A 21662-nucleotide genomic window follows, 5' to 3' on the forward strand; every position below is an offset into this window, starting at 1 on the left:
TCAGAAAGCATCTACTGTATTTAGTTATCCTGAATAAAAAGTAATTTCATTTTCCCTTTACTACTTAATTGGCTCTTTTGCCCAAAGCACATTTAAATTCTGAGTCTCAATAAAGCTATGATGGTAATCATAAAAGATTTAAGAGTATTCATATCTCATTTCATTACGGTAAAAATATTGCCTAAGTCTTACCAACTTCCATAGGCTAAAAACAGCTACTATCGGAGCAATATCTACTCTAGTAATTATCACTAACAACTCAAAGGGTTTGAGAGTATTAAAACACCATCATTGCCACGTAGCTGGATGCACAGAGTAATATTAAAAGGAATGTGTTAAATTGTACATTTCAGAGACATATTCTTAAAGAGATTAGCAGCAAGACCTGCTCTTACAAAGAGATAGAAAAAGAGCTCAAACTCTTTCTGAGGCTTGTGAATACATGGAGTTATAAAATGATGTCCCCAAAAGTCCAGAAATGAGAGAAGAAAACTAGCTCTGAGTGTTAAACTCAGAGATCAAAGCAGAAATATGCAAAGTTGCCTGAAAGGGGCAGAATGACTCCTAGGCCTGCAGGGTTTGACTAAGGACAGATTAACTGAACATTTCTAAAGATAGAATATTTTACTCATAGAGTGTCGGTTATAAAAGCACAGAAAAAATTAGAACCTGGAGGTCCCTAGGGTAATGCCAGGTTATCCTTAGCTGCCGTTAGAGACTTAGTAAGGAGAGAAAATATACTCATTATCTTTGTGTTGATTAATCTTTGTGTTGATTAATCAAGTCATTGTTCTGGTGTGTGTTTTAGCCTTGTGCACACTTAAGTCAAAATGAGTTTGTCTAATCCAGCTCTATCTTGTTCACTGAGATATTGTCAGTGCCTAGTATGATATAAAACTACCAAACACAGTGGATGCTCAGTATTTCATTTTCAGCTGAATTAGTAGTCCTAAAACTGACAAGGGAGAATTAGCTTTTCAGTTCATTGATTTTCCTCTATTATTTTTCTATTTTCTATTTCATTGATTTCTACCCTGATCTTTATGATTATTTTTTCTCACTTTAGATTTCATTTGCTCTACTTTTTCTGGATTCGTAAGATGGAAGCTGAGATCGTTTGTTTGAGTCATTTTCTTGTCTAATATGGGTGTTTAGTGCTAAATTTTCCCTCTAAGTACCATTTTAGTCCCATTCCTTAAATGTTGATATGTTGTCTTTTCACTTTCATTTAGATCAAACTACTTCTAATTTTCTGGGGTGTTTTTTATTTGTTTGTTTTACTCAATGTTTATGTAGAAGTGCATTACTTAGTTTCCAAATATTTGTGGATTTTCCAGTTATCTTTCTTTTATTCATTTTAATTTGTGTGATCAGGAAATATACTTTCTATGATACTATTTTTTAATTTACTGAAATTTATTTTCTGACCCAGAATATACAGAATATGGTCTATCTTGGCAAATATTTCAAGTACACTTGAAAAGAACATGTTCTTTTTTTTGTTTTGTTTTGTTTTGTTTTGCTGCCGTTGAGTGGAATATTCTATACTATAAATTAGGTCAAGCTGGTTGATAGTGCTATATAGGTCTTCATTTATTTTAAATTGATTGATAGTGTTGTGATTTTTTGTCAATGACTTCTATCAATTTTTGAGAGTGGTTATCAAAATCTTTGGCTATAACTGTGAATTTGTATATTTTTATTTCAGTTTTTGCCTTATGTATTTTAATGATTCATTATTAAATTCATAAATGTTTAGAATTGCTATACATAGAGTGACTTTGTAGAGTGAATTTTATTATTATGAAATGACTCTTTTAACTATGGCAATAATTGTTTTTTGAAATCTACTTTGTCTTATATTAATAGAGGCACTCCAGCTTTCTTTCAATTAGTGTTGCTAGAGTATATCCTTCTATCCTTTTATTTTTAACCTATTTGGTCTTTTATGTATAAAGTGTGTTTCTGTAGGCAGCATGTAGTTGGGTCTTTTTTTAAATCCAATATGGTGATCAATGTCTTTTAATTACATATTTAGGCAATTTATGTTTAATAAAATATGTGGTTTGGGTTTAAGTCTACTATCTTGCTGTTTGTTCTTTATTTATCCATCCTGATCTTTCTTCATTTTTCCTCTTTTACTGTCTTCTTTGGCATTAAGTATTTTTTTTTACTTATTGGCTTTACTTACTGGCTTCAAGTTCATAAGCATTTTTAACTTATAGCAATCTATCATCAAGTGATAATCTAATGCTTTACATATAATGTAAGAAGCTTACAACAATATACCTTGATTTCTCTCCTCCCAGCATTTGTACTATTATTGTCATACACATAACTTCTACATATATTATACACTCCACAGCATGTTGTTATTACTTTTGTTTAAAAGTCAATTACCTTTTACAATTTTTGATGCTATTTATTATTTTTGTGTATCCAGCTCCCTATCTAGTATGATTTTTCTCCTGCATGATGAACTTCCTTTAACATTTCTTGGAGTGCAAGTCTGCTAGTGATGAACTCTTTCAGCTTTTGCATTTCTGAAAAAGTATATTACCTTTATTTTTGAAAAATATTTTTGCTTGGTTAAAAGTCCTACATTATCAGTTTTTAATTCCTATACTTTAAAGGTGTTACTTGACTCTCTTCCAGCTTGCAGTTTTGGTGAGAAATTTGCTGTCTCCATTACATTTGTTCTTCTAAATGTAATGTGTCTTCTGTAGCTTCTGTAATTTTTTTTAATTAATTTAATTATTATAGGTTTTGGTGTAATTTTCTCCAAGTTTCTCATTCTTGGGGTTATTTGAACTTCTTGAATCTGTGAGTTTATACTTTTATTAACTTCATAAATATATTTTCTACTACATTCCCTCCCTTCCGAGACTCCAAATACATGTATATTGGGCTGTTTTAATTTTTTCCTATACCTCATTAATTTGTAGGATATTTTGTTTACTTTTTATGTTTTTTTCTCTACATGTTGCATTTGAATGATTTCTATTGCTATATATTTATGATCACGTATCATTTCTTCTGCAATGTATAATCTGCCACAAATTCTCTTCAGTGTCTTTTTCATCTCAAATATTGTCATTTTCATCTCTAGCAGTTTGATTTGGATATCTATACCTTTATCTATATCTATATATCTCTATTCATATATTTTTCATTTCTCTACTTAGACTATTCAATATTTTATCTATCTTCTTGAATATTTAGTATTCAATTATATAACTGTTTTAATTTCTTTGTCTACTAATTCCACCACCTGTGTCATTTAGAGTCAATATCTATTGATTAATTTTTCTTCTTTTAATGAGTCATGTTTTCATGCTTTTACACATGCGTGGTTCTTTTCTTCTTCTTCTTTTCTTCTTCTCCTCCTCTTCCTCCTCCTCCCTCTCTACCTTTTTCTCCTCCTCCTTATTATTACTACTACTACTACTACTACTACTACTACTACTACTACTACTATATTCCAGACATCATGAGTGTTACTTGTTGTGCATTTAAAATGTTTGTATTTTTATAAATATTCTTGAGCTTTATTCTGAGAAGTAGTTAGTTATGTGGAAACAGTTTGATTTTTTCAGATCTTGAATTTCAGTTTGTTAGGTTGGGCTAGATTAAGTCTAGGCTTAATTTTTTCCCATTACTGTAGCAAAATCTTTCTGAGTACTCAACTCTGTCCTTTACAAATAATGAAGTAGTACATTCAGGCTGGCAATAATCTGAGCACTGTGTGGAATTATTCCCTGTGATCTTTCAGGAGGTTCTATCACCAGTATTGGGTAGTTTCCTCAGATTCTCTTGTTAATCAGTTCCTAATACTCTATGGGACCTCTGTACAGAGCTCTTTCTCCCTGCAGCTGCCTCCTCTCTGATACTCTAACCAGCTTTACCTCCTCAAATCTTCAACTCAGGCTTCTCACTTAAAAGAGAGTGTTATACTCCTCCCGGGTCCCCCACCCTGTGCAATGTCCTAGAAACTCTCTTGAGATGGTAAGCTAAGGAAATAATAGGGCTCGCCTAATTTGTTTACCTTCTCTCAGGGATCAATATGCTTCACTGCCTATTGTCCAACATCTCGAGAATCATCATTTTATATATTTTGCCCATTTTTATTTTGTTTTTGTTTTATCAATTTTAGGTAGGAGGGTAAGTCCTCTCCCTATTATTCCATATTGGCAGAAAGCAGAAATCTGAATTGACTTTTGTTTTTTGTCTTTTAATTTTTATTTTAAATTATATGTATATATATATAATTTATAGATATACATATATATAATTTATATATATATATTATTATATATATATATAGTGTGTGTGTGTGTGTGTGTGTGTGTGTGTGTGCGGTGTGTGTGTGTGTGTGTATAAAAATGTCAAGCACTATTGTAGGTAGTGGAGATCAGCAGTGAACAGGCAGCCAAATATTCCTGCTTTTCATGGTGAAATGGCTATCCCAGAGAAATGGCTGATTCCTGAAACATCATTAAAGTTTCTCCATCTAATTCCAAAATTTGTGTATCAGATGGGGTGAGGTGGGGGGATTTCTTTACAACAGCAAACATCTTTCCAACACCAGATGGGTGTCCTACAATTCAACACAATTCTGACACTATCTACCTGGAAATAGCATCAGATTCCTCAGGTTAAGGGTTCAGTCCTATAAGACTGCCACCTCCCCCGGCACCCCAACTTCAAATACCAATCAAAAGTCCAGGTCGTCACCTGTGCTTTTGACCAACCAACTATAGATAGAAAATTCCAAAGACCTCCTCCTTTGGTTCAATTAATTTGTTAGAACAGCTCACAGAACTCAGAGAAAGATTTTACTTACTAGATTACTGGTTTATTATAACAAGATATACCTCAGGAAGATGGAAGAGATGCATAGGACAAGGTGGGGAAGATTGGGAAATAGTGTAAAGCTTTCATTCCTTCTCCAAATGGTTCAATCTCTTGGAATCTCCGCATGTTCACCAACCCAGAAGCTCTCTGAACTCTCTCCTTTTGGGTTTTTAGGAGGCTTCATTATACAGGTATAATTGATTAAATCATTGACCAATGGTTACGGAACTCAATCTTTAGCTCCTCTGCCCTGAAAGTTCAACCCTCTCATCACAGTTGCTCCTCTGGTGACCAGCTCCCATTCTTCAGTGACCTAAGGGCATTACAAAAATAATCTCATTAACATAACAAAAGACACCTTTATAGCTCTCATTACTTAGGAAATTTCAAGCTCTGTCAGAAATGGGAGGAAGATCAAATATATATTTCTTATTATAAGTCATAATATTACAATCATGATGCAAGAGTAAGCAAGATGTCTAGTGTGATCATGTCAAAAATATTCAGGAGCCAACTAAAGAAGCTTACACTGGCCAAAGAGAGGGCATTTGAGCATTAGTGGAATAACAGTTGTGATGCATTGATGCATATCCGATATATCTAAAGCATGAATTTATTATAATACTAAGAAATAAATCGTTGGTCATTTTTGAAAGACTCTATGGAATTAAATCACTATTTTGATAACCAGTAAATAAAAAGACATTTTTAAATATTTTTCCTACCTTCCCTATAACCACATAGTTTGAAAGACTCTATGAAATTAAATCACTATTTTGACAACCAGTAAATAAAAAGAAATTTTAAAATATTTTTCCTACCTTCCCTATAACCACATAGTAGATAAGAGAAGTTTTTCTTAAATATTTCAACTAAATAAGTAAAGATAGAATAATAGAATTATAATATTAATATTTTACAAACCCTAATGAAATACTGGTTCCAATCAATGGCTCGTAACATCACATATAAAAAATGAGAATTATATGTTATGATGTGCCCCCGCTGGAAGTACACAATATCATCTAACAAGTATTTTTGCCAAAATCTCAAATATAAATTTAGTCAAGTTTCTAGAATTAACTACTTAATTTATAGGCAATATAGGAGACAAAAATATATTAAGAAATACCATGGAGATACAATCAGAAAATCCAAATTGTGGGAAACTCGACAAGGCAAACATCCTGGTTTATTCAACAAATAAATAAAAGCATAGAGAGGAAAAAAAAAAAAGGTAAAATGAATCTATACATTTAAGAGACATATCAAGAGATGAGAGATTTTGGAAGATGCAAACTCCCAATCTACTCTACCTAGAGGTACAAGCACTGTTTTCATAAGTCTACTAGCATGGATTGATTTAAGCCAAATAATTTAGGAAGTATCTAGATGCGGTACTAAGAACTAGCATGGAGAGGAAGAAAAGGTGCTGTGGTCCTTCTTCAGAGATAGCTGGAGGTGAGCAGAATACCTGCCCAGAGATAACCTAATCCCATCCAGGTTCCAGGAAACACCTACTACAGTTCTATGGTGGTGAATTTAATGCCAAAATAAAACTACATTCCCTGCCCTGAAGGGTCCCATCAGATAATGGATAATATGGACACATTATGGTTAATAACAAAAGAAAAGAAGATAAAAGTGCTGTTTAAAAATAGGGTAAATCCGGAAGTTGTCAATCGCAGTGGGCAACGAGTCTTGAAGTCTCATTGATAATGGCCTAAAAACCTGAGTAGGATTTCAACATTTGGAAAAGGTCTGCAGGCCAGGGAGATGGAAGATGATTTTAGAGGAATGATTTCTTTCCTATGATTCTATAGTAAACCGTAAAGCTTTATTCTATATCATTTCTACTTTATTACAAAAGAGCAAAAATAATATATCTCTTCTGATGTAATTAGTTGCAGTAATATTTTTATTTTCATGATAATATAATCACATTTTAGCTTAGTGACACCTTAATTTTTTTTTTTTTTTTTGCAAATATCACAAATACTTGAGTTGAGGGTGACATTTGGTCTTTTGACATTTTGTGTTCAGTCATCCAGAAAAAGACAGTTTGAATTATTAAATGCTGCCTTGTGAAGTGCTCAATGGGGAGTGGAGGCTGAAATCCTACGTCGATAAGAAGAATGAACCATCAGATGGGTCCTAATTTTAATTTTTGAAATGACATTTTTAAAATATATAAATATATAATTTAAATATATAGTTTGTGTTTTATTTTTATTTCCTTGTGGTATTATAAAATCCTTTAGGATGTACTGTAACTCACTTAATTGCTAGTATATTCTAAGTGGCCTTTCTGGGAATTTTTAACAGAAACAGCATGAAGTGGGTGCTAAGAACACTGAAGCTTGCTTTATAATTTACAGTGTAGGTGTAAATCCTTTCTCTTAAGAACAGCACAAAATTGCCACTTAATTCACTTCAGGAACATTTAAATTAGGTACATTTATGTTTTAAAATAACATTCTGTATTTTGCTCAAGTTATACTCAAATGAACTACACATGTGTAATGCATAATCAACATAACACCACATAATGGCATTTGCGCAATAAATAAGAACAATGCTGTTAATCAAGATCTTGACTGAGCCCAGAATTACAACTAGTGAAATATTTCAAAGTGTCTCCTGGCCATCTGGTTCAAACTGTCAATATTAACCTCTGAAGCTTTCTTTCAAAAGATGTGTCCAGGCAAGTAAAGCCTGGAAAGTCAAATAGGAGAGAAAGAAAAATGCTTCTGATGATGTGTCCTTATTTTCAAATCTTAGGGAGATGCTAAAAGAATACACGTTTATACCGAGCATGCAAAAGTCATGAAGGATGATGAAGAAAAAGAGTAACACTTAGGGGAATTAGGAAAGTGTGAGTGTAGCAAGAGTGATAAGTGAATGACAAACATCTAGTAGTCCAGTGTGCCAGGAAATACACAAGTGGGAGTTTGGGGTAAAAACCAGAAACAGAGAACTGTTGAGAGGTGTGGCCTCAGAGATGGGAGAAATTGTTTTATGAACATTTCCTTGGTTACGGGGTTTTTTTTTTTTTTTTTTGTAAAGAAATAATATTGGAGCAAATCAAATTTTTTAATATTCAGGAAATGAACTGTGACTATCGTTTTATGTAATGATCAAGATTCGTAAATAAAATTGAAAAACTTATCTAGCAGAAACATAAAACACAGACACTCATATGTTAAAGAGTAGAAAGTTTGGTTTGACTTATTATTTATTTATCCATTCCAAATATTTATCATGACCCTACCAATTTTCAGGCACTGTACTAATATTGAGGATACAGCAGAGATTAATACAATGTCCCCCCTTTTTGGAGCTGATAATCTAATATGACAGGGAAGAGACTATATACATAAATAAATTAAATAACCTTACATACTGATATTTAATAAACATAGAAAACAGGTTAATGTGATAAAGAGTGAGTGTGAGGGTGGGTTGGGGCAAACAGGCTATGAGTCGGAATAAGGACAGGTCCTTTGAGGAAGAGGCAGCATATGAGCTAAGAATTGATTGATTCACAGATAAGAGCCAGCTAAGGCAGAATCTAACAGGAAAGTATTCTATGCAGAAAGAAGAGCTGGCACTCTGACATTGAGATTCAAGGGACCAGGCATTTCCAAGGGATGGAAGAAGGGGAGGGGGTCTGAAGTCTCATAACCAAGGTGACAGAGGCATAAGCAATGACCAGATCTTGTCAAGCTACTTTAGGATGACTAAAAGGAGATTAAGAGTAGAAACAGAAAGCACAGTTAGGAGACTGTTGCATTAGCCTCGCCATGTCTTACATTAAGATAGTAGCAGTAGATATGGTAGAAGTGATTGGTTTATTTCATAATTTGAAAGCTCATCTAGAAAACTTGCTGATAAACTGATTGTCACTGTTGTTTGTCCTAAGCAACTGGGTAAATGGTAGAAATTAGTTTGCAGTTGAAATCAAATACAGATGTTCCTTGATTTATGATGAGGCTAGAAGCCTGATAAACTCATTGAAAGTTAAATATATTTTAAGTGAAAAAATGCACTTACTACTATACTGTAGCATTTGGGTTGTTTACCTTCGTGATCAGGTAGCTGACTGGGAGCTGTGGCTCACTGCTGCTGCCCAGCATCATACCACACATCACTAGCTCAGGAAAAGATCAAAATTCAAAATTTGAAGTACAATTTCTACTGAATGAATATCACTTTCATGTCATCATAAAATCATAAAATCCTAAGTTCCATCATCTTAAGTCTGGGACTGTCTGTACTAGTTTTTATGGGTATATTTGAGGAATAGGCAGTTGGATATTTTAGTCCAAGTTCAGAAGAGACATCAGAGTTGAAGATAAATGATTAGAGCTAAAAACATATGAATAATATTTAAAGGCATAGGATAGGATGAGCTCATCTAAGGAAATTAAGATCTTAACTGAGCCCAGAATTACATCTAGTGAAATATCTCATAGTGTCTTTGGATAAAAAACAGGATACTTAAAGAACAGGGCCAAGGACTAAGCTGTGGGTGTCGCCAACATTTCGAGGTCAGGAGGAGGAAGAATCCAGTACAAGAAGTGACAGTGAGGCAGAAGGAAAATCAGGAGGATGTGACAACTGTGTCAAATGGCCACTGAGAGGTTGAACATGTTGAAGTTAAAGAATTGACTATAGGGGTCTGATAGGATGGTGGTCCTTGCTGCCGATTTTAATGAAAGCTGTTTTGGAACCGTTCTGCAGATATGAGCCTGAGAAGTGGGCTGAGAGGACATGAAAACAAGGAATTAGAAAGAGGAGATATATATAATTGTTTTCGGGACAATATCTATAAAACCAGAGAGAAAAAAATAGGTTAGTAGATAGACAGAGGAAGATATCATTTCAGGAGACTGTTTTTTATTTCTTCGTTTTATTGTTACTTTTAAGATGGTTAATATTAAGGTATGTGCAAACCCAAAGAGAGTAACCCAAGAGTGAGGAGGAAGTTAATGCTATAAGAGAGAAAGAATAATTGCAGAAGCAAAGATCTTGAGGTACTGAGAAAGGATGACCCTAATTTCTTCAGCGATGCACTAAGTATTTGTTTACTGTAAGTCTTAGCTAAGCCACTGAATAAAGTGATTCTAATTCAATTGTTCTGGTTGGGTCCTGGGCATCCATACTTTTTTAAAAGCTCCCCAGTTACTTCTAATGTGCAGCCAGGGTTGAGAAACAGCAGTTTAAACAATAGTGTATTGTATTTGTCCTTTATTTGTCTTTCTTTATAGTTTTATAACATATATGTGTATCCCCAGTAGTTTCCTGTTTAGTTTTGCATAAACTTCACATAAATGGAGTCGCACTGTATTCTGTGTGTGTTGCTTTCTTTTATTTTACATATTTATGGGATTCACACATGATGACGTGTGCAGTTCTAGCTCATTCATTTTCACTGATCTATTGTGTCTTCAGACATGAAAATGAAAAATTCTCTATTCCCCCGTTTAATTGATATAGGAAACTTTTTTTTTTCAGTTTTTGACTATTGCAAGTCACACTGCTATGAACACTCTTGCATATGTAATTGATTCACTATTACAACTATTTCGTGGGAATATAAACTGGTATAACTTTGGAAAATAACTTAACATTATTTGTTTTTCAAAAATGGTAATTGTATTTATGTTTGGTCCATAATTGCTTGTAACATACTATATTTTAAAATTACTTTGAAAAGCAAATGGTTTATATTTAGTTGCTCTTCCTCTTTATTATTTCTTTTATCACTTTTATACTTAAACAATTTTCCACCATCTCATAGCAGTTCAAAATTCACCCAGTATTCTTGGTTCTCTTTATTTTACATTTAGCTTTTTAATATACCTTAAAAATTTATTAAGAGACAAATTATAAATTGGCAAAAAAAAAAAAAATTGACATCCAAAGAGTCAATGAAAAGAAAATCTATTATGAAAGCGACTTGAGACTTGGACAGGTAATTTACAAAAGAGGCATAATTGCTAATAAACATTTGGACAATGTTCAACCTCAGTAATTAAAGAAACAAAATATAAAACTATTATATAATGGCTTTCACACTTGTCAATCTTTTAAAAAATAATATGTAAGTTAATCATTCTTTTAAACACTGTTGATACTGCTGTTAGAAATATTAATTAGCACCAAATTTTTGGAAAGCCATTTGATAACATATAACAAGAGTTATAAAAAAAAATAAAATAAAATAAGCCGTATTTAAAAGCCTAGAATTCCACTTATAATAGTTCAAGATGTAGATGAGAATACATATTCAAGGATGTCCATTGAATTATTATTTATAAAAGAAAAGGTTTGAAATAATGCAAATGTTCCCAAATAAAGCAATCATTAAATTAATTTTGCTCATGCAATGGAATATTAGATCATTAAGAGATTTTCAAAGGATGATGACATGAGAAAATGCTCATAACTGAAAAAAAGATAATTATTGTGTAATCTATGGTCTCTATTTTATGAAATATTTTCATTTTATTTCTACTTGGTGCGCGCTCTCTCTCTCTCTCTCTCTCTCTCTCTCTCTCTCTCTCTCATTCTTGCTCTTGCTCTCTTTCTTTCAGGATATATGCCAAAGCATTAAGAGTGGTGCTCTCTGGATGGAAGAAATGAAAGTAAATTTATTTTTTCTTTATAGTTTGTTTTTACATATCTTCAAAATGTCATTAAGATACTACTTTGTATGTTTCATTTAGCTGAAAAGAGTACAACAGGCAGGTGCTGAGAATAGAACCATCCTGGTGTAAATTCATTCAGTTTTACTCTGTAAACACACATCTCTTTGTGAGCACTCAGATTTTTCAAATCAACCTTTGTTCCTCAGTATCTGCTTTTTTCTTTTTTTCTTATTTTGAACCCACCATTCACCTCTCCAACCACCACCAACAAGTCATGATGATCAGGTCTGTGGGAGCTGACTGACCTGCTTCAGACATTGTCAGCTAGTCTCACACAAAACAGAGAGAAAGAAGAGAAGAATAAGAGAAAGCAATACAGCTGCAGCCACACCAAGGGCAAGCCTTGAAAAACCTGGCCTAAGTGAATGAATGAACCACAGGACTCCATGTTGGCGGGTGGGCAAATACAGAGGCCCCAGGAAACATCTTTTGATTAGTGTTGACTTTGACAAGAGGTTCTCTTTGAGAACTTTCCATCTGTAAAATGGGGAATATTAAATGAGAGTGACTTAAGCAAAATACTCAGACATAGTAGGTAATAAATGAATGTTGCTATCATTACTTACATCACTTCAAATGTTCATGAAGAGAATTCAAGACGTGTCTCCTGACTGAGACAGTTTAGACCTTTTAGCTAATACATTATAAATGATGAGGTGAAGTCATAGTGTTGATTTCCCAAACAGAACATATCGATCCTCTCTTGTAACAACATCCTTTTTTGCAATAACTTTGTTTCTTATGCCACATTATTGACACACAGATTTTATGAGATTAAGATTGATACTGTAGATCCATCTCCATTCTTTAAAGTGTAACTAACCATTTTATTTTACTCTGACACTTTCTATGTGTCAGTTAAGTGTTGGTACAATGCTAGCATTTTTCTTTGGAGCCTAAGAAAATTAACCTACATGAAGCAATTTTCTAGAGGTTTATAGAGAAGTATGTAGCTGGAGCTGCAAGCTCTGTTCTCTCCTTTGCATACAGAGGGAAATATCAGCCCCCGTAATAAAACCGATAAGGCTGGAGCTGGTTCTAGGCCATAAAGGAGAAGGTGTTTCCTCAGGCAAGCAAAGCCAGAATTATGGAGCAAACGTAGCTCAGTTTCACAGAGACCCAAGGAGGCGATATCTACTGAATACTTTCATCCTCATGGGAGCCTATACAAGAGTCATGAGTGAGGAGCACACATCTCCGCTCTGAGCTCGCAAGTATGACTGAAAAAGTCAAGCATGGAGAGAAGACACACTCCCTGGATCTCTATCCAGTGTCCAGTGGTGGCACAGCCTCTGTTGATGGTATGGAGATCACACTTCTGCAGACTTTCTTATATGATTTTTAGGTCGATATCCTTTATACAGTATCTGAGAGCCTATCTGCAAAAAGAACCCAGTAGGCAAAATCTGTCCTCAGCAACCTGAGCCCTCCTGTCTGGTCCCTATTGCCCCTACTCTGAGATGCTTCCATCTTGTCTTCCTTCAGGATCATGCTATCAATCCCACTGGTATAAAACATGAAAAGAAATACTCATGTACACCCAGATGTCCATTTTTACTCCCTTCTTGGGAGAGATTTCAAAGTCTTCATCATCCAATTAGAGAGATCAGCAAATAATTTTTGGAAAACAGAGCAACACCTGGTAGGATATTTGTTGAACACAACTCCCAAATTTAAAGATTTTTAATAAAAACTTTTCTTCTCAAAACTATCTCTGCCCTCAACCTGTCTGTGGTCATCAAGAGTCTGGTTCCCTTTCAGCTGAAGACACCAAACCTTCCATGAAGGAGCACATCAAACCAATGTCACTCAACTCTAGCTTAGTATGAAGTATTCTGTCACCACTTCAGCAAACTCATAGCCAGTGGAGGGAGATGTGACAATAAAAGGGTGGAAAGAGAGGACCAGAATCATGGTTTTTATCTTGGCTATATATCAAATTACATGAGGAAGAGTGAGAACTATATAGTTTCCTAACTCAACTACAGACCTACTGAATCACAATATTTCATGGTTTGCTTTTTAGTACCTTCATTTACAGAAAGAACCCTGATTAATTTAATGTACGGTCTCGTTTGGGGAACTCAACATGGGGTAAAAGACCTTGAGTAGACCTTGTAGCAGCCAGAAAATAACAAATATATTGTCTCTAATTCAACCTAACCCATACTATTTTCTGGGTTTGAGAGGTAGGGCAAGCCTACCTGATAGGTAATGCCAGTAGAAAGTGGTCTTCAGCATCTCAAGATGTCTTACCTGGAGGCCTCACTCCTTTTTCCATGGGCATGAGCAAGAGAGAAAAACCATGGATACTGAATCTAGTATTTGATTTCATAGCTGGAAAGTGCTTGAAAAAAAAGAGCACTGCTAGGAATAGCAAAAAGTCAAACAAAAAAATCTACCTAAATATTCTTTAGTGGTGAGGGTTTAATTAGGTTGTGGTATTTCTAAACAATGGAAATAATTTCAAGCGATTCTGAATATATACATTTATAAACCTAAAAAAAAAGGTATAATATATAGTAGATAAAAACTAAACATTACATATAACTAATATGTGCTCAAAATTACATATACATGCATATATACACATAGATTATAAATCATAATAAAATATTACCAAATGTTCATTATAGTTATTTCTGAGTAAGGAGATTATGATCGATTTTTGTTCCTTTCTTTCTTTTTTGTCTGACTTGCTTGCAAGAAACATGCATTATTTGTTGACTTTAAAAAATGAAAGAAAGTATCACAATGACACAAAGAGCTAGTTCATGCTTTCAGGATCTCTCACCTAAACTGTCACAATGTATAACTTCTCAAATCTCTCCATTTTTGATCTCACGACTTATCAATATAACTTCGTCAATATCTTAAAATGCAAATCAAGCGGTATCCGTCCTCTCCAAATTCAGTGACTTCTCATGAGCTTCCAAGTGAGGTCCGGCTCTTTTATAGGTCATTCGAGTTTGCTCAGTATCTTTATTCAAGTCTGTTTCTCACTTTAACTGCTGGGTCCATCCCTCCACACTCTATCAGAGCACCTCTGGTGCTACTAGAACACAGAATATTTTTAATGCTGGATGTCTTTCTATTTTTTGTTTTGTTTTGTTTACACTTTTTTTCAATTTTACTCTCTCTTCAATGACGACTCAGAAATTACTACCTACATCAGGCCTCCTGTTGACACCTCCAAAATCAATGGCGTCTTCTACTTACCTATACTGCACATCAGTTGAACTCTCACGTACCACCTATTTTTAGTCTTTCTTGTTCACCATTTACAGGTTTGCTTCCACTGGGGATGAAGGTTTCTGGAGCAAAGTCATTTTCCTGTTTACCTTTGGATCTTTTATAGTTCCCAGCACCATGTATTGCAGATTGTGTTCACTCAATAAAAAATGCATTATTGTGACACATAAAAGTCTAGAATGTTAATAACACAAGTAACAATGTGTTTCTTATATCTACATTTTCTGGTAGTAACATAAAATCATTCGGCCTCTTTGGAAAATAGTTCGGCAGTTTCCTTTAAACCTTAACATGCAACTAACATATAATCCAGCAATTGCATTCCTGGGCATTTAACCTAAAGAAATGAAAACTTAAGTTCACATCAAAAATAACTTTATATTAACCACGGTTTCTAGTTTCTGTATCTGCTGGTTAGACATCTGGGGCCTTGCTGACTAGGGATGGGCCTCTCCTCTGGTGATTGGTAAAGGTCTGTACCTAGAGTTAGCAACGCACTCTCCCAGGAGCCTGCCTTTCATATGCCAAAGAAACAATCCAAAACCCAAATCTCCTACCTGCCTGCCTGCCTGCTTATGGCTGCTTTTACACTTCTGAAACACTGTTTTCCTGCTCTAATCACCCTAGGGCCAGGCATTAGGCAGGCTCTGCACCCTGGAGCCTAGTGAAATTTGTAAAGTAGCCAATTTTAACCTGGTTCCCTTGAAAACAATGATAAAGGCCTTCCTGTAGTTTCTCTGCTTTTTCTCTCTCTGCCTGCCACTGACCTTAGTGTTTTCTTATGTAACCCTGCACGGCATGGTATGCTTTCCTCTTGGGAACGCTAAGTAATAAACTATCTTTTCAATGACAATATCTCCTGATCTGTTGGCCTAGTCATATCTGAATGAAACACAAACTCAGGTCCATTTTAATGCAAATCTGTGCATGAAAATTCATAGTAGCTTTATTCATAATAACCTCAAACTGGAAATAACCCAGCTATCATTCAAAGAGTAACTGGTTAAATAAGGTGGACTATATCCATACCATGGAATATTACTCAGCAATAAAAAGGAACAAACTATTGATACATGCACAAGTTGGATGAATTTTAAGAAAATTACGCTTAGTAAAAAAAAGGCAATCTCAAAAGGTTATGTACTTCATGATTCCATTCATATAACATTCTTGAAGTAATAAAAAGAACTGATTATGGTTGCCAGGGGTCAGGACACAGAAGAAGGACAGCAAGCAGGGAGATATGGATATAAAAGGCAACATGAGGGATCCTTATGGTGATGGAACTGTTCTGCATGTTGATTGCATACATTTCAAGGTCCTAGTTGTGATATTGAACCATCTCTCCGAGAAATGTTACCAGTGAGGGAAACTGGGCAAAAGGTACACAATTACACGTGCATGTATAATTATCTCAAAATTAAAACTTTGATTAATGTAAAACTTAAAAATTAATGTAAAAGCTTGATTAATTTAGAAGCTAACAGATGATCTCAAAGCTGGCAAGAAATAGCCCATAACTGTGACCTATTAGTATCTTGATTCACTATCAAAAATGACCCACCTGATAGGTAAATTCTGTTCCCCACTATAACATATATTGTTATACATATGATAGCTATGCAGTTAAAACACACATACACCCATGTGCACGCTTGCACACACGCGCGCACACACACACACACAATACTGCTTGTCATTTGTCATCATAGGGCTGGGAAAAGAAATATAATGGAAATTAGCTACAAATTATGTCAAAGCATCTGATGTTGAAGGAAACATAAGATGAACAATAATATATAGAAGGGACTAATAGTATCAAAGTGAATATTATATATTTATTTTAGAAGAACTCTTTGATAATGAGATTAACATATCCAACCAAAGATTTTAATTACAAAGGAATATAATCAACACGTCTGTATAATCAAGAGTCAAGTAAGGCTGTGATGCATAGAGAATTACAAATAATGATCAAGGGCAAAATTACATACAAAGAGATTGTGCTTACACATCCATCATACCATCAAAGTCACGCTCAAAGCAAAATGTCTGCTTGCAGGTACCAACAAAAACAAATCCAACTGAACACTGCATGATTAAAATATGGAAGATCAACAAGGCATAGCTGCAAAAACTGAAGATAAGGCCACTTAACAATCCCATAAAATAGGAGCCTAAAATATTTGGAGGGTCACAAAGATAAAATGCTGACAAAGACTTAGCTTTCTGAAAATAGGAAGGATGAAGGCCTTGTGAGCCAGTTAATGAGATATAGAAAAAGTTAATGGAAATCAGTAGAAAACATTGAACAAAATGTATAGTCAAATGGGCAATAAATGGTCCTCCACTTTACGGCCTGTTAATGAGACAGAAATAGGGAAGTGGGTACAGGAGGAGCACCAGAAAGTAAGTTCAGTGACAGCTGTGCCAGTCATTGCTAGCCCTCCTCTTGGAGGGGGCAGTTCTCTGTTACTCTGATGTACACCATTGTAGGAAGCTTTCTCCCTTTTTTAGATAACAGCTGTAGAGACATATGCCTGCACCGAGAATAAAAAAAGGAAAATTTTTTGACCATTTTGGGCAGAAAACAGTTGACTTACTAGAAATTCAGCTGGTTCCCTTGGGTGATGTGGAGGCTGGGGAATGTAATACTGATTAAAAAGAGTGTCCCTGCAGGCTCAATTCCCTCCTACAGTTTATTATGTCAATCTTAGATTCGGTTAGCGATAATAGTGAAAGGTCTCAAGGATTATTCTGCAGTGTGCCTTGGCTACTATAAGGAAAGTTTCACCCTCTTGGAGAGATTTTCTGGAGGAAGTCAAATTCCCATGGTGTATTAGTCTGCAAGAGCTGCCGTAACAAAGTACTGCAAGCTGGATGGCTTAAACAGAAGCATGTTATCTCATATTGTTGTGGAGGCTTTAAGCACAAAATGAAGGTTTTGGCAGGGTTATTTCTTTCGAGGACTATGAGGAAAAGATCTGTTCTAGTCCCTTCTCCTTGGCTTGTAGATGGTTATCTTCTCCCTGTGTCTCTTTATATTATCTCTGTGTGTCCCTGTGTTCAAATTTCCCCTCTTTTCAAGGACATCAGTCATATTGGATTAAAGCTTATCTAAATAACCTGACTTTAACGTGGTTACCCCTATAAAGCCCTATCACATTAAGGGGGACTAGGGATTAAGATTTCAATATGTATTTAACAATAAAAAAGATTGCTATGTGTAGGAAAAAAAAAAGAGGCTTCAACGTATAAAATTGGGGGGTGGGGCATAGCATATGGGAAACCACAGATGAGGTACTGATAATTATTTCTGTTCTTGATTGGATTTACAATGTTGATGAATTTGACCTACTAGATAATTTTTAAAAATGGCTCAAAGATTGGGAGGGGTGGGACTCAAACTATTTTAACTCTGTGAGAGACAGGAAACTGAGTTACTATCCTACTAGACCCAGACACCCAGCAAATGGGGTTTGGGCAGGGTTCACAGTGGGGAAGAGAAGCTAAAGTATCTTTATGACTGGGGCCTTTTGATACACTGTTTTTCTTTGCTTATACATCTGAATGTAGGGGGTTAATGTTATGTGCTTTACTACCCCATAAGTGCCAGAGGGAATCCTCCTTTTTAGGAAGAATGACATGTTGAGAAGTAGCAGTATGGCATATACATATGGGCTTTCCAACCCACCATTTGTGGTGAGGTACTCCTCCAGAGGTACCTAAACTTCCTACCTTTTGGCACCAGTGGATGAACCAGAATTTAGCACTAGTGACCCAACCCAACACTTTCATTCAGATAATGCCCCATTAGTTAGAGAATCAAAGCCCCAGTCACAAAGCCTTGACCTCCACCAGCAGATGGGGTAGAAGGGCAAAGAGGGGATAGGAGGGCTGATATCAATAAAACAATATTTGGGGACACACTCACCAAATAAAGTTTCTTGAAACATTGTGGGTAGATTTATGATGCTCAGTCCTTCTGGGAGTCAAGGAAAAACTGTCCACCATCCAAAAGAAAGCCTAGCCCCTTATTGTACTCTTTGGGTACTGTAGTCAGCACATGCCTCATCTGGACATTCTCCTTGTTCTTTCATGTCAGCTGACCTGCAAATTTACCTTTTTTTAAAGAAGGGCTAAGAGGCTATGTAAGAGGCTAAGTGGGAAACTGTCCAGTGAGTTGTGGCTCATGTTCCAACTTTGGGGACCCATGGCCATGGGACCTCTTTGAGCAAAAAGTCTCTGTGACTAATGATTTCACCAGTTGGAGTCACTGACAAAGACAACAGCTTCCATGTGGAGGTTCTCTGATATGGCCACCAGATATTCCTTTGGAAAAGCAGCTATTAGCTTGCCTCTGAGCTTTTCTGGACAGCCAACAACCAAATGTCTCACAAATGGAGGCTGTACAATTCCAGACTGACAGCCCCGTTTTGGTGGTGTTGAACTCAGACTCAATAATAAACAAGGTGGGGAGGGGCCAACACGCTTCCTGGCCAAATAGAAATGATACCAGTGATATTTTGGCTTTGCATGAAAAAGTGGCAGGTATCTCTTTGTGGGAAGAAATTTTTCTTAAAGCTTGGGCCTAGCTCAGTGATGGTTTAGCTAAGCTAAAACCTGACGGCCGCCGCTGGCCTACCTGACTGTTCAGCTTCAGCACCAGCTATGCAGAACTGAAAATGGAATTGGGCAGAAGGTTGTGGCCCCCGCAGTGGGTGAAACACAAAGCCATTCTCAGAAATCTAGACAATTGTATCCTTGAAGAGCTTGGTTATATTTTTACTGACTCTTATTTTGTTGTCAGTAACCTCACTATTTCATCTACCACTTGGAAAACTAAGACTGGCAGGTTAGAAAGACTCCTTTAAAAAAAAAAAAAACCCCTTTTGTGGGCCGAGAACTATGGGAACAAAATCATAGCTGCGGATCAAGTGATCAAGTGTTGGATCGCTCAGGTAATGTCCAAAGTGAACACCTGCTCCCTGATTAGAATCAAGATGCTGGCAAATCTTTTACCACCCAAATTGCTACAACAGGATGACCATCAGGCTGCGTGTGAAAAGACAAGCTATCACCACAATCTGAGCACAAACTAAAGGACTCTGTTTCTTCTGATGCAGAGGCTGCCACTGCATGCTTGACTTGGGACTCCTTCCAAAATTGACCTTTTTGCCCTGGGGCGAGGGAAGCCACATTACATGGTATAGTGTCTCTGCCTGGTCCTGGAAGGTCAACCATATGGAATTTTTGACTCTATTTCAAGGCTATCAGTGGTGCCTTACTTCTGTTGACATTTTTCCTCAATCTGTAGCTTGTTTTTCACACTCATAATGGCATTTTTTAATGAGTAGAAGTATTTATATTTGACGATGTCCAACTTTTAATGTTTCATGATTAGAACTTTTTGTGTACTGTTTATTCAACAGTTTTTGACCACAAAACATCAATTTTGTATGACTCAACCTAATTAATATGGTCCAACCATGTTAATATGTGTGTCATATATTAAATTATTTAATTTTCACAATAAACTATGAGGATAGACATCTCCATTTTACAGGTGATGAAACTGAGGAAAGAGATTAACTTTCCTATAAGGTCACACTGTTAGTTAATAACAGAGTGAGATTTAAACAGTCTGACTCTGAAATCCATTCTCAATCATGATGCTGTATCACAGGTTCTATGTGGTCCTGAAGTATCAATTATGTGTCTCTCCTTCTCCTCAATGTGCTTTTTGAAGAGACAACTGTTTACTTGATTTTTTTTAAAAACTTGCACCCAACACAGTAGCTTGCACATGGTAGATGCCAATAGTATTGAGGACTGAATAGATACATAAATGAAGAGGCCTCCAGTAGAGCCACTGCCAGGGACAGATGGTTTGACATTACAGGGGTAATGTCCATAGTCTTTCAGCCTTGATGCATTTGCACAGTGCATCTGCTGACCTTTGAACATAAATCAGGTTTTCTGGAACTCTCCTCTTTTAAATCCTTCCTCTTTAATTAAAACATTGAATACAGTAAATGCAGGTCAGGGAGAGGGTCTTGAATCTATATGACTAAAGAAAATTCTATTGCAAAAGATCTTAGATATTCAAATAAACATTATCTCAAGGACAGAAAAATACTGCATATATATGACTACATATATTTATATATGGCCCTACATGTTACATCTACAAAATACTATAATGTATATAAATAGAAGAAATGTAATCCAGCTGCAAAGAAGTTAGTTTGTGGCATAGGTAAAACATTATCACTATCAAGTTCATCAGACAGATTTTTTGAAGAATCTCACCATCTTCCTTTATAAAAATACCATTATTTGAAAAAATTAGCTTTATACACTCTTGGTATTGGTGCATGCTACCCTAGCACCCTTATTTAGGTAAGAAATTTTATGTGAGTTTCTCTAGACAATTCAATGGCAGTGTAGGTGAGTCATAATTTTTAGTAATTAGCATTCATACAAAACAGAAATATCCTTTACATATAGTCAGAGTATAAAAGCCTTTCCTAGATTTAAAACCTCTGAATAAATCATTTCTAATTTGTACCTTATAATTGAATGGTCATTATGATTTACCAATACTAACCCATGTCAGCCTTGGTGCAAAGAATATTTTGCCGAAATTTTAGCTTTGCTATATAACTTAAATATCTAAGTAAATGAAGGTTGCTGAAGCCAGATCCAATTATTTCACAATAATATAACTTTATTTGTTCTTAGTAGTGCTTGTGAAGGTATTTTACAGCTATTTGGTCTGATATAAAACAAAGCACTTATCCTAATTTCCTAATTTGTATTCATGTTTGAAAGAACAATTCC

At 35.4% G+C, this 21662-nt stretch overlaps 1 long non-coding RNA gene across 4 annotated transcripts in view; it reads right to left on the bottom strand.

Moving 5' to 3' along the window:
* Positions 1-4833: 4833 nt before the first annotated feature.
* LOC120596929 (uncharacterized) overlaps positions 4834-21662 on the bottom strand; it is a 65789-nt gene continuing 48960 nt past the window's right edge. For all 4 annotated transcript variants that reach the window (XR_005651255.1, XR_005651256.1, XR_005651258.1 and 1 more), the window contains one exon: positions 4834-5167. This is a non-coding gene — a long non-coding RNA (uncharacterized LOC120596929). The remainder of the gene's footprint in view (positions 5168-21662) is intronic.

The sequence above is a fragment of the Pteropus medius genome, unplaced genomic scaffold, assembly GCF_902729225.1.
Source record: "Pteropus medius unplaced genomic scaffold, Ma_sr-lr_union100, whole genome shotgun sequence".
In the NCBI taxonomy this organism is placed as follows: Eukaryota; Metazoa; Chordata; class Mammalia; order Chiroptera; family Pteropodidae; genus Pteropus; species Pteropus medius.